The following is a 14,506-nucleotide window of genomic DNA, read 5'->3' as shown; positions in this document are numbered from 1 at the left end:
TAGTGGCGTAAATATGACTTATAAGCAGAATGCATCCATTCATATCAGAGAATGTTATACATCCATCATGTATTAATCTTTCTCTCTTTGTTGTTTTTATTCTTCAGCCCAATCAATCACACTGTTTTCACCCATCATCTTTGTTTAAATCTGAGGCTCATCCCCTGTGTGTCTGTGTATATATATATATATATATATATACATATATATATAGGCTCATCCCCTGCTTATATATATAGATATATATATACACATGAGCCTATATCTAAATATATATGTATATACATACACATATATATATATATATATTCTTTAGCCCAATCAATCACACTTTTCACCCGTCATCTTTCTTTAAATCTGAGGCTCATCCCCTGTGTGTGTGTATATATATATACAGGACTGTCTCAGAAAATTAGAATATTGTGATAAAGTTCTTTATTTTCTGTAATGCAATTAAAAAAACAAAAATGTCATGCATTCTGGATTCATTACAAATCAACTGAAATATTGCAAGCCTTTTATTCTTTTAATATTGCTGATTATAGCTTACAGCTTAAGAAAACTCTAAAATCCTATCTCATAAAATTTTAATATTTCCTCAGACCAAGTAAAAAAAAAGATTTATAACAGCTGAGTGTTTGTCAAGGCTCAGGAAACCCTTGCAGGTGTTTCGAGTTAATTGGACAATTCAAGTGATTTGTTTAATACCCTACTAGTATACTTTTTCATGATATTCTAATATTTAGAGATAGGATATTTGAGTTTTCTTAAGCTGTAAGCCATAATCAGCAATATTAAAAGAATAAAAGGCTTGCAATATTTCAGTTGATTTGTAATGAATCCAGAATGCATGACATTTTTGTCTTTTTAATTGCATTACAGAAAATAAAGAACTTCATCACAATATTCTAATTTTCTGAGACAGTCCTGTATATATATATATATATATACACACAGGGGATGAGCCTTTATATAAATAAATATATATATACATACACACATATATATATACATATTTATATATATACATACAAATATATATGTAGAATATAAATAAATATATCTACATAGATATAGTTACATATATATAGTTATATATATATATATATACAGGACTGTCTCAGAAAATTAGAATATTGTGATGAAGTTCTTTATTTTCTGTAATGCAATTAAAAAAACAAAAATGTCATGCATTCTGGATTCATTACAAATCAACTGAAATATTGCAAGCCTTTTATTCTGATTTATTGCTGATTATGGCTTACAGCTTAAGAAAACTCAAGTATCCTATCTCTAAATATTAGAATATCATGAAAAAGTATACTAGTAGGGTATTAAACAAATCACTTGAATTGTCTAATTAACTCGAAACACCTGCAAGGGTTTCTGAGCCTTGACAAACACTCAGCTGTTATAAATCTTTTTTTACTTGGTCTGAGAAATATTAAAATTTTATGAGATAGGATTTTAGAGTTTTCTTAAGCTGTAAGCCATAATCAGCAATATTAAAAGAATAAAAGGCTTGCAATATTTCAGTTGATTTGTAATGAATCCAGAATGCATGACATTTTGTTTTTTTAATTGCATTACAGAAAATAAAGAACTTTATCACAATATTCTAATTTTCTGAGACAGTCCTGTATATATATATATATATATATATATATAGCTTGTGTCGATTTATATTTATTAGATATTTATTACATGTTTCTACTAATTTATTCATATATTCCACCACTTTTGTGAACCTTCAGGCTTTGGTAAACTAATTTACAGGACCAACAAACTGTCCACAGAGATTTGAAGAATTTTAACTCGTGTAACACATTAATACACGTATGTGTATATCTATCAAATTCAAGTGCCTTTAAAAAAAAAACAATTTAAGAAATTATGTAAAACAAGAAAAAAGAACGTGGACCCTTATGGGGGTTAAACAAACGCCACGGAGGCTGTTAGCATACGTGTGCCCTCCTGCCATCTGATTGGACGGCTCATTGACATGCACACCTGCACAGAAGTATTGCGTGCGCCAGTCACGATGAAACGCACAATCACCTGCAATACAACATAATCTCACACGGACTCACGTCTTCCTCTGAAGGAGTGATTGACAGGCACACAAATGTCAGCGCTGACATCCTGCATCCCCTTCCCTTTCAGATGTGTGTGTGCAGGGGCGGCGCGAGCACATTTGGCGCCCTAGGCGAGTTTCACTCGTGGCGCCCCCTCCCAAATTAAATACGATTTTGCACGCAGCAATTTCAATTTACAACGCTATTTTGCCCTGCAAGACTGAATTTCTTTCAAATAAACAGAACAACGATCGCAACAATGAATAAACATTAAATAAAGAACAAAATCCCTGAGAAAATGTCACGTCTGTGCTGAACTACGCTCCGGCTACGCCCCTCTGATCAACGGTGCACATTCACTCCCTCGTCGTGCCCAAAATAATGTGACCGCCTACGGCTGCCTGTAATCCAGCCAGATCTATAGCTCAGTGTGATAAGTGTTGGACTGGACACCTGGAGATGTGTGATCGGTTCCAAGACAAGACAGTTTTTTTTCAGCACTTTTTTTTTTTACATTGAATTTACATGACATGGTCTACACTTCACGTAGGGACACATGATGCATGAATATGTTCTCGTAGTTAAAGCGCCACCTAGTGGCTAAACTGGACTTTGTCGAATCTGCCCCAAACTTCTCGTGCTCGTTACAAGTCACGGCCCGAGTCAAGTCCGACCGGCGTGCCTGCGTCCTCGGCCGAGCGGGCCGGCGTCTCGCCGGCGCCCCCGACCGGCGCAGATGAGCGAGGACCCGTTCGACGCTGCCTGCAGCTTTAATGTTTTTTTTGTTTTCTGTTCTGTTGATGGCTGGCATTGCCGTCAAAATATTGGTTGGAGATATAGATGGGGGCGCTTTTTTTTTGCTGGGCGCATTTTTTTGCGCCCCCTCTGAATGGCGCCCTAGGCGGCCGCCTATACCGCCTGTAGGAAAAACCGCCCCTGTGTGTGTGTGCACCTCACGACCTGCAGTGGCTTAGTGTTTATGTGTGTGTGTGTGTGTGTATTTATACCATTTCCTTTTCTGAGATTATGCATATGTGTGTAATCATAAATATGCATGCGCCCGCCTCTCTCTCTCTCTCTAGCTCTTCGCCCTTCAGATTCACCATCCGTAATAACGTTAGCCTCTTCCTCTCCGTGTGATGGAGGGATGGCACAGATCTTAGCCAGAGCCCGAAACGATGGGGGCGGGATAAATGAGAGGGAAAGAAAGAGGTCAGTGTTGTCAGGAAAAAAAAGGAAAAAAAGAAAGAAAAGATGAAGGGTTGTGAATATTGTCATCGAGAGAGCATGTAAGGGGGTAGAAAGGGGGGGGATAAGGATAGAAAAATAGAATAAAAGAAGAGTAGATTGGGAGCAGGCGAGGCGATTGTCGAGGAGGAAGTGGCGAGGCGGTGGCAGGTCTTAGCGGGGGCACGGCTAAGTGTGGTTGTGTGTGTGTGGGGGTGGGGGGGGGGCATGTCTCGGGGCGTCACTCCGTTTGAGTCGAGTTTAGCGAGTCAAACTCGGCTCAGGGTTACGCTGTCAGGAGAAATATATACCCCCCCCCCCCCTCTTTTTATTTTTATTTTTTTAAGCCGTTTTCTATCAGAATTATACATTTAAATTATTGCTGGTGGCTTCGAGTTATTTAAATTCATATGGCGCACCTCTGTCGGGGTAACATCGACTGTGTGGCGGACACGTGCGTGATTCATGGCTTTAAGAATCCAACTTGAATAAACATGTCTGTGTCGCCGCCTCAACGCGAACGTCTCAGGAACACGTCGGGTTCTGTTTTGCAACTTTTATTTAACAAGTTCCCGGTTAAAACAAGCATGCGGTTGTTTTGGGCCGCGCCTGCCCTTCACACACCCCTCTCTTAAAGAGACAGTGCCCAACTTTTAAAGAGACACCGCCCCTCTCTAAAAGAGACACCGCCCATCTCTTAATGAGACAGCGCCCCTCTCTAAAAGGAACAGTGCCCCTCTCTTAAAGAGACAGTGCCCCTCTCTAAAAGAGACACCGCCACTCTCTTAAAGAGACAGCGCCCCTCTCTAAAAGGAACAGTGCCCCTCTCTTAAAGAGACACCGCCCATCACTTAAAGAGACAGCGCCCCTCTCTAAAAGGAACAGTGCCCCTCTCTTAAAGAGACAGTGCCCCTCTAAAGAGACAGCGCCTCTCTAAAGACACGCCACTCTCTAAAGAGACACCGCCACTCTCTAAAAGGAACAGCGCCCCTCTCTAAAAGAGACACTGCCCAACTTTTAAAGAGCGCCCCTCTCTTAAAGGAACAGTGCCCCTCTCTTAAAAAAACAGTGCCCCTCTCTTAAAGAGACAGTGCCACTCTCTAAAAGAGACAGCGCCCCTCTCTGAAAGAGACACTGCCCAACTTTTAAAGAGAGAGCGCCCCTCTCTTAAAGAGACAGCGCCACTCTCTAAAAGAGACACTGCCCAACTTTTAAAGAGAGAGCGCCTCTCTTAAAAAAACAGTGCTCTTCTCTTAAAGAGACAGCGCCCCTCTCTTAAAGAGACAGTGCCCCCTCCAAAGGGACAACAAGCACTTTCCTCCCTTCACAGTTCGTATGTGCACAGGTGATCAACGCTCTCAAATATAGGAACAACACATGAATTAACCTTAACCCTTGTGTTGCCTTAGGGTCATTTTGACCCGAATCAATATTACACCCTCCCCCCGCCTTAGGATTAATTTGACCCCATTCAATGTTTAATGTCGGTGTTCTTTCGGTAGTCAACAAACAAACATAAAGTGCCTCACACTTAAACTTGGAAAACAATATTAATTCTAATAATTTTCTGGAGGTTTTAATTGCTGGCGTCAAATTGAACCCAAAGGGTAAAATATGTTAGTAAATATAAAGGTAACAGGAGGGTGAAACATTGAATCGGGTCAAAATGACCCAAAGGCGGGGAGGTGTAATATTGATTCGGTCAAAATGACCCTAAGGCAACACAAGGGTTAAACACACATTCAATGGCAATTATAAGAAATGGACACAGTTGTATAAAATCGGTAAGATATATGACATAACATATTTCAGGTGCTACACCTGCAAATAATTGCTCAAATACACAACCAGCAAACACATCACAACATTTGTATTTGTCCTTGGAAAGAATGCAAGTGCAACATCCGCTGTCATTTAGCGAACATATCTGGCTTTTAAACCGCTATAATGCTCCACTGTGTTCACACGTTGCTTTTCTGAGAACAGACGGCTATTTCAGCTGCACACGAGGTTGACGGCGGCGGTAAACACGCCAAAAGCTGCTCCACATAAAACCAAAAAAACAGCAAACCGAAAGACGCTAAAATGCTCCATATAACCCTGACATATTTCCCATAATGAGTCATTTGATTCAAACAAATATAGAAACAGGATTAGCTTTTGCCCACCTTTTTTTATTTTTTACGTGGGTTAGGGGGGCTTTTTGTACAATGTATTTGTGTTATGCTCTATAAAATGACCTAATCATCCATGTATCCTGCATATTAACAGCCGGTGTCCAACACGGGAACTTTTAAAAATGCATACTGAATGACGATGATGGCATCGATGAAAATGACAAAACCAAAAATGGCGAATTTGCGGCAAGTGAACCCCAAAATAATGATCTTCAAGATGAAAAGCAGCTCTATAGAAACGCAGTCAGGTCATAATCCATCACCTTGGGCGACCCCCCCTTTCACATTGCACATAGATATTTCATCCATCATTAAATGAGCTGTATTTAACAATCTAAACTTTTAAAAAATGTGTTACTGACACTTATAAAGAGAAGGACGTTCTACATTGACACTGGTTACACAGACTCTCTCTCTCTCTCTGTGTGTTTGTGAGATATCGATATTTGTGGAAATTATTAAATTATTTTGTATTTGCTGCTACAACACTCATCGAATTAAACTGCACTAATAACTGAGTATTAATGTTTTTTCATTTTATGCAATTTAAGCTTAATGTGGGGCCTTGAATAAGTCATAACCCAGGGGTCCGTTGTTCTTGCAGCCTCCGTTAGCTAGAACACATCAGGGAGCGCCACTGGATAATTTAACACTGTTGGTCTAGTTGACCTTTTAGTTCGGTTTATTTAGTCAAACTATTCTTTCTATGTATGTAATATGACACTAAACGATGAAAAACTAAGAATTAAACACTAACTACTCTCGCTAAAATAAACATGTGGCGCTAACATTAGCCAAGCTCCTTATTAGCTAGTGTTAGCTTGACGAGCTAATAATATTTATCCTTCTGCTTTTGCTTTTTTTAATGCTTATAACAGTGAATACAAACCGAACTGGCTTTAGAGGAAGTTTTCTTTTGATTTAATTCTTCTGTCTCGGTTGCCAGGTCCTCTTTTCACAGGCTTTAGCTTTCATATCGATCTCTTTAGCCGCTTCTCACCGATAAATTAGTTTGGATATATCCTTCAAATGCATATTGTGGATCCTTCGTCTAGCTTCTCTTCATCACATTTTCAAAGCGTATGTTTAATTAATTTAGCGATGACCATTAGCGATGATGTGAGCTCTGACAGCTTGAATAAAGTACCTGCCAGTGGGGCGGGACTTACTGCGAAGGGTCAACTCAACTCCTTACACGGGATTTAATACATGAAGAAAATCCCAGTCAATCACTATAATATGAATAATATTTATGAAAGGAAGCCTTAGATCACGGACATCTTTTAAATCAATTCATACAATTTTCATCCAAGGCAAAACTATTTTCACCGAGGCAAGTTTTGGATGAGGCTCACGTTCACTCACCTGACCCCTTCAAGGATGGAAGAAGGTCCCTCATCAAAAGCTCGTACCCACAATAGAGGACCTCTTCGCTCCGGCACTTACACCGAGCTTTTATCTGGGCGCGCATTGAAATTCTCTCATTGAGGTCGTACGGTGCACCGAAACAATTTTAACAGACATTTAAAAAACATTCCCTCCGTGGTTTTTGATTTAAATCCTTTCATTTTTTTCCACACGCTGGTGAAAAGTCATGCTCCGGTTACAGTATCCAGTTTATGTTGACACGCTTGGCAGTTCGTGTTTACAGAAAACGATTGAACGCCTGCTCACGTCAACAAATTACGACTAGTCAATTGCAAATGACTGTGTATGGTTGGAGTGTAAGGTTACAATAAGATGGAGCAATGTGGAAAGAACATAAAGAGAATAACAGTAAGTGTGAATTAGAGAGACGAGAAGGTAAGACAAGGTTGTAAGTTAAAGTTGGATGGAAAACAAACACATCTGTTGGAGTGAGGAGGCGTCGCCGTGAAGGTGGCGGGGAGGTAGTGACACTCATTCGTAAGTGAGAATAAAAACAGCAGAGTTGGGTAACAGGAAGTGGAAAAAAGTGATAAAGTGTCTTTGAGGTTTGTCAGGTGCCGAGGAACTTCTCAGGTGAAGGTGGAATTCTATCTCAAGTACTTACAAAATAAAAACACAATTCATCAAGGAAAAGTAAAACATCAGAATCAGAACGGTTTATTGCCAAGTATCTTAGAGATACAAGGAATTTGACTTCCCGGGTTATAATAAAACTTCAAATGTATGACTGTCAGTCAATGTTTTACATTTTTTTATTTTAAAAACCTCAAATGACAAATTAAAACCCACATTATTAGAAATATCATTATTTTACTTTTTTGGCTGTCAGTCCATTTTTTTCTCATTACAGATTATTATTCATGATCAGCTTAATTATTGCAATTGCTCTAAATTATTATACTATTTAGCTCTTTAGGTCTCGTCAATCATCATTATCCCGCTTGTATCGTATACCTGCACTGATGCCCGTATGGCAATCACAGGCCCGAGTGTTGCCCGGATCCGATTGAGCAGTCTAACCGAGACACCAGCAGTTTAGCACTAAAGAGCGCTGAGACGAACGTACGTATATAAGCATAGACCTTTAGCAAGGTAGCCGTTCTAAACAAAATATAACGTTACCTGTAAATGACGGTATTGAATGTAGTTTGGAGAAACTCCATCAACAGTTATTTGAAGGGGATGTTTTACCAGCAATAAATAAATATTAGGGCTGGGCACGTTAACGCGTTAATCTTGCGTTAACGCATCAATTAATTAACGCCGACAATTATTTTATCGCGCGTTAACGCAGGTTTTATTATTTATTTTATTTTTGTAAAAGTGTGTTGCTCACAGGCTTTTATTTTGTAAAAGTCTGCGACTGATTGCTGCGGAACCGGAAAAGGAAGTCATTCGCGGTTTAACAAACATGGAGAATCTCAACAAATGACGGCAGGTATGAGACGCCCTCAAGACACACATCACACGGAGAATACACGAGCTGGATGAAAAGGAGAGGACTGCAAAGCGACAGCTTCACAACGTGCTGTTGCTCTCACTGGGGACGACTGGACATCGGGTGACCAGATGTCCGGTTTTCCCCAGACATGTCCTGCTTCTGAGACCTAACAAATGCGTCCGGCAGGGATTCCAAAAACGTCCGGGATTTTGCTTCGTCGGATATTTGTGTTTCTCTGGGTTTTCATAAATTAGTATTTACCCCTTACAAGTTTTGGAAATGGTATCTCCCTTACGTTCCACCTTCTTGCGTGAGCTCTGACTGTAGAGAGGACAGTCATTGGTCGACCGATCTCAGGGTTGCCAGATACACGATAATTATCCTCCAAATACAACCATGCTGAGCCTTTGGTACGATACTTCACCATCTCCAATCTGGCAACACGGAGCACCTCGCCGCCTCCACTAGTTCATTGTTGTTTGTGCGGCATGCGATAAACGACTACCAGCGCCGCCGCTCCCATAGCGCACTACGCGCTGAGCGTAGGACACCAAGTCCTGAGGGGCTCCACAAAATAGGCAACTAAAAAATACTCATTGTTATAATGATTATAATGCAGATATTATTTCAGTCTAGAAATATTAGGCACCTTTTAGGCATGTATATCACAAAACAGGCAGAACAAGAGAGATGTTTACTTCGGAGTTACTGAGCATTATATTGATGAGAAGTGGGCGCTGCATTCACATGCCCTGACTGATGAAAGCAGAGGAGACACATGATGCTGAAACGTGCGCGGGACACTTTACTGAAGTTGCACAGCAGTGGAATGTGTCAAATAAAGTCACCACACTGAGCAGATAGAGCACCAAATATGATCGCTGCTGCGAGACGACTGCCTTGTGATCACGTCCCTGCTTCAGTCTCCAGCGTTCTGTCACAGTGTCTCTGCATAACAGTGCGTTTGACAATGTCCTGACAGATTTTATGGTACTTTAGTTCATATGGCAGTACATTTAAAATAAGTGTCAAGTTCTAGGAATTGACAAACTGCACTGAAAGTGTTTTCTGGTGTCTCACTCTAACAGGGACAACAAATGTTATGGCACTTTCATTCATATGGCAGAACATTTAAAATAGAAGTGCGCTATACACTACTTTTGAATTAATTATTGGATTTTGCGCATACAAATGCGATTAATCGTGATTAATCGTGATTAATCAGGGAAATCATGCAATTAATCCCGATTAAAAATTGTAATCGTTGCCCAGCCCTAATAAATATATATATATATTTATGTATATATATTTATATATATATTTTAATATATATATATCTTTTAATATATATATACAGTATATATATATTCATGTATATATTTGTATATATATATCTTTTAATATAGGGAAATTATTACCCATTTAATATCCTACAGCTAGCTCTAAGCAGCTCATAATGCAGAATTAAAAAAAGGTTAATGCCAAGATTTTATTAATCAAAAAAAATAAAATATTGTATTTTCAGTTTTTAATGCAAATAACCACGATAGATAACTTCGAGAAATAATACGGTTGATTAGGATGAAATATATTATAGTGTATTTGCTACAGGCCTAAAAATCCTATTGTAATAATGATAATGTTTTGGCTTTGGACGTGGCGCTGACTCAGCGATTTTTGTAGCTCGTCCAGCTGGCTGCGTTCATAGGAGAAGCGTCTTGGTATTCACTCAGCATTACCAACCTCTATAGCGTCAACGCTGACCACTAAGTACGGCTGGGGAGGATGTAAAGATTTGGACCAATTCAACTGACGTTTTCCTGATAATGGAGCTGGATGACCGGTCATGGGGATCACCAACGAGGTAGAATACAGCTCGAGGGGTTCTAGCCAATAGTTAAGGAGACGTTGGACTCGACTGGTACTGGATCTCCAAAGTCTGGCAAGATGCTTCTCCTGTGGACCCCACATGTCATGACATTGTTATATATATATTTCTTTATTCCAGACTCACCCATTGTATTCCATATATTGATTCTGATCTGCCTTTTCTGACCCTGTTTGCCTGGTTACCCGAACCAAGATTTTTGCCTGCCTCCTTTTGGATTTGTTGCCCTATTGGACTGACCACCTGGTTTTGACCCCGCCTGAAAAGACGAGTAAAGATCCTCTTTTTGCATTTCCCATTTCCGAGTTGTGCTTTTGGGTCCAAGTACCTGTAATCCGTAAACGCCTAAGTTTATAAATTTCAATCCAAACTAACTTACTTTCTGTTTCACTTTAAATACGGCCACGGTTGTGGTAAGAGACATTGGATGACCGGTCATGGGGATCACCAACGAGATAGAGTACAGCTCGAGGGGTTCTAGCCAATAGTCAAGGAGACGTTAGACTCGACTGACCTTAACTTCAACCTCATGGCATTGTGAAGAAAAAGTTTTTTGGGGGGGGGTCTGGACTTGACCAACCAACCAATAGACCTCGCCTAAGTTTTATAATTATGAATCCAAACTAACGTACTTTCTTTTCACATTTAATGCAGCCACGGTTGTCTTATTAAGAGTCATTGATTACTTTGACGAGTTTTGGACCAATTAAAATGTTGTTTTCCTGATAATGGAGCTGGATGACACGTCGTAGAGATTCATTATAATTATGAATCCAAACTAACTTTTAATGTGGCCAAGGTTGTCGTAACAGCCATTTTCTTTGTTTTTGTTTTGGTTGGACCTCCCACCACTAGGGGGCGGAGGTCCACTGTCATTAGTACAGAGGCCAATTTAATATTTTGGTGCACTAGGACCCAGGGGTTGCTAAGCCGGAGCACACCGTTTTTGACAGAACAGGTGGCAATGTGTTTTAATTTCTTTCATTTTTCAGGAACATACAAATGGGTTTGAACAAAAAACATATATTTTGTAACTTTATAAATAAATGACCTTTCACATAAAAAACTAGACATTGTATATTGTTTTATTGCACGTGTCAAAACCAAATCTCCAAGCAACCATCGTGAGCTACTTTTTGATAGGCAACTGGGTAACTACAGTTGTAAAACAGTGACTAACATAGTAATATCCTAATGGATAGTCAGATTGGATCACAATACATATCCAGACTGCCAGAGTGAGACGATCCAAGATGGCTTTCGGCAATCGTCTTCCAGAGTTTCTCAGTTCACGCATTTCTGAGTCAATATACTTGTCAGTCTTCCTCATAATCTCTCTGTTCACGTCTGTATTAGAGACGATCAATTAGTATGGATTGTTGGCAGTGAATAAACCTCGATTACAAATAACGCCACGGGACGGCTGTTGGATGCCGAGTCGTTCGGTTGGCTGCCAGCAAACCTCTCCGTTGGATGTTGATCCCTCCTCATCAACAGAGAGATGGAGTCTATTTGAAGGAAGCTCCCAGTCTACAGTCTTGGAGCATCCTATAAATGGGAGGGATTCTTGAATTGTTATTGAAAAATCTATATTTTGTTCACACACTTAAGTCAAGTGTGCAAAATGCGTCATCTGCGATATTAATCCAGAAGGTTCCAGTGTTCAGTGTTCTGGTCTGGGATCAGTGACGTGGGCCTCGCTGTGGCTCAAAGACGGGAGCGAGAGAGGGATGGGAAGAAGAAGATATATATTTTTTTACTTTGAAAGGGTGAACAGAAAATGATGAAACGGGGCTGACACACTGTAGTATTTGGTGCAGGGTGAGTGGGATGATGGGGAGGGTGTTGTGAGGAGGGGGAGGGGGGGGGGAGGATAGAGTACAAAGAAGCAGGTAGAGGTACATAGGCGGCTGTTGAAGTAAACACAACAAAAAAACACAATCTCTCCAGAGGTGTGTCGAGGCCCATCTCCAGTGTTCTAATGGTACATTGTGTTATCGCCTTAGAAGACTAACGGAGGGGTAGAAAACCCTTAACCTGGTGAGAGAAGCTCAAAAACTCGCCTTCCTTTGAGCCACAAGAAGAACAACATTACTATTTAAAATAAAAATCATTATTTCTAACCTTGTCAATGTCTTGACTATATTTTCTATTAATTTTGTAATTCATTTGATAAAATAAAAGTGTGAGTTTTCACGAAAAACACAAAATTGTCTGCGTGACCCCAAACTTTTGAAGGGTCGTGTCTGTCGGGTCTACGGGTGGCACTGAGGATGCGAGGAGGCATCTTTTTCCAATTAAACACACAATTACCACACACACACACACAAACACACACACCTTCCTGCCCCGCTGGTGTCGCCACAAACAGACCACAGCAATCACTTTTTCTTCTTCTATTTTTTACCCCACTTCAGTACTCCCCTCGACTCCTTCTCGACACGGTGTGAGTGGACACACACCTCAGCGTGTCCGAGCTTGACTGAGTGTGTGTGTGTGTGTGTGTGTGATTACCACAATAGTAACAATCAACAAGAGGGCGATCCATCAGCTGTCAGCCCCGCTGTGAAGTTTTAATTAATTACATGGAGGGAGACAAGGTCAACGCTGGACGGCCGTAGTCCGGCCTTTCGGCGGGGGTCAACGGGGCTCTACAGGCGGGGGGGGGGCTGTAGCTCAGTGGGGTGAGAGGTCGTCCTGCAATCGCAAGGTCGCCGGTTCGATTCCCCGCCATCCCCATTAGTTGCATGTGGAAGTGTCCATGAGCAAGGCACCGAACCCCCAGTGGCTCTCTGGGCGCTTCACTGCAGGCCGCTGAGAATACATTTCATCTACGTGTATAACTATAGGTAATATGACAATAAAGGTATCTCTATTTCTGGAACAATGGCGAGCGTCGTGAGCACGGAGCGAGAGGAGAGAGTGAAGAAGGAGGTAAAGTCGGGGTCGAAGGAGGCCGATGCATTATTCATGGCGGTAAAGCACACAGCTCATTGATTTAATGGAAATACGATTCTTATCTTTAGATCTCTGAAGACACTGAGGTCTTATTCCTCCCGTCTAATTGGCTAATGTTGTGACTGACAGGCAGAGACGGTGAATGTCATCCCAGCGGGGTAGCAAACCTTTTTTTTGTGGGGGGGGGGGGGGGGGTGGTTGTAAAAGTCCATTTGAGTACTTCCTCAAGAGGGGAAATTACAGTTATGAATGTATTTTTTTCTTCTTTATGTTAAATCCACAACTTGAAAAAGAGTCCAAGTTCCACGTCAGATTTTATTTTAAAGGTACAGCGTCTGTCTTGCCAGACGAGGACTTAGTTTTACAATTTTAAAACATCTAATTGGATATTTTTAAAAGATGAAGGGATATCTATCGGTCACTTTGTAAGTGTAGGCCTATTTTTTCATTTTTTGTAATTATTTTGTAATTATATTTTAGTTTTATTGTGTTTTCTTATCGGTCACTTTGTAAGTGTAGGTCTATTTTTGATTTTTTTAAATTATTTTTTTATTATATTTTGGTTTTATTGTGTTTTTTTACTCCAGCATCTTTTACAGTGTATTGTACTTTTCCTCTTTCAACTGTTACTCCCAAATGGTTTTAATTGACGACTCTCCTGCCATTTTTCCTATTTTTATGTGATAAGTGCGATACATAAATACACTTTACTTACATACCTTTTGCCTTGTGCTTCACGGCTGTGCCTTTGTTCTCTCCCTGACCCCCCGGCACCTCCACGGTATGAAAAAAACCCTGTTTTGAAAGGAAATAAAGCCGATATGTTGCTCCATTGTGGCAAAAAGTGGGCATTTAACGAAAGTTCTTGGAGTTCACGGATTTCTCTGTATCGGGAAATAATAAAAGCATGTCGGATTTAAATGGTTTATTGCGGCGTGAAGTTTTCTGACACATGAAGGGATATATTCCGTAACGACGGTTTACGGGGAAAAGTGTGTTTTTTCTCTCGTCTGTTTCAATATTGGCAGATCCGGTGAGGGGGGGGCTTAGCTAGTCTGAGATGCACTAAAGCGAGAAGAGCCAGGGGGCGCCACTCAAGTGTCTGTTTATTTATTACAGATAGAAAAATGCACAAACACACAGACGGATGCACTTCATCTCTTTCCTGCGACAGCAAAAACACACACACACACATCAAATAGACACACACACACACACACACACACAGAACACCAGTCATACACTCACGCCAGCCCTCTACGACACATCAAACCTACACATGTCGGTGGACTGATTTCTTTTTTATTTATGA

Source organism: Pseudoliparis swirei, chromosome 24 (assembly GCF_029220125.1).
Source record: "Pseudoliparis swirei isolate HS2019 ecotype Mariana Trench chromosome 24, NWPU_hadal_v1, whole genome shotgun sequence".
NCBI lineage: Eukaryota > Metazoa > Chordata > Actinopteri > Perciformes > Liparidae > Pseudoliparis > Pseudoliparis swirei.
The sequence above is the reverse complement of the archived record's forward strand: the minus strand, read 5'-3'. Positions refer to the sequence as shown.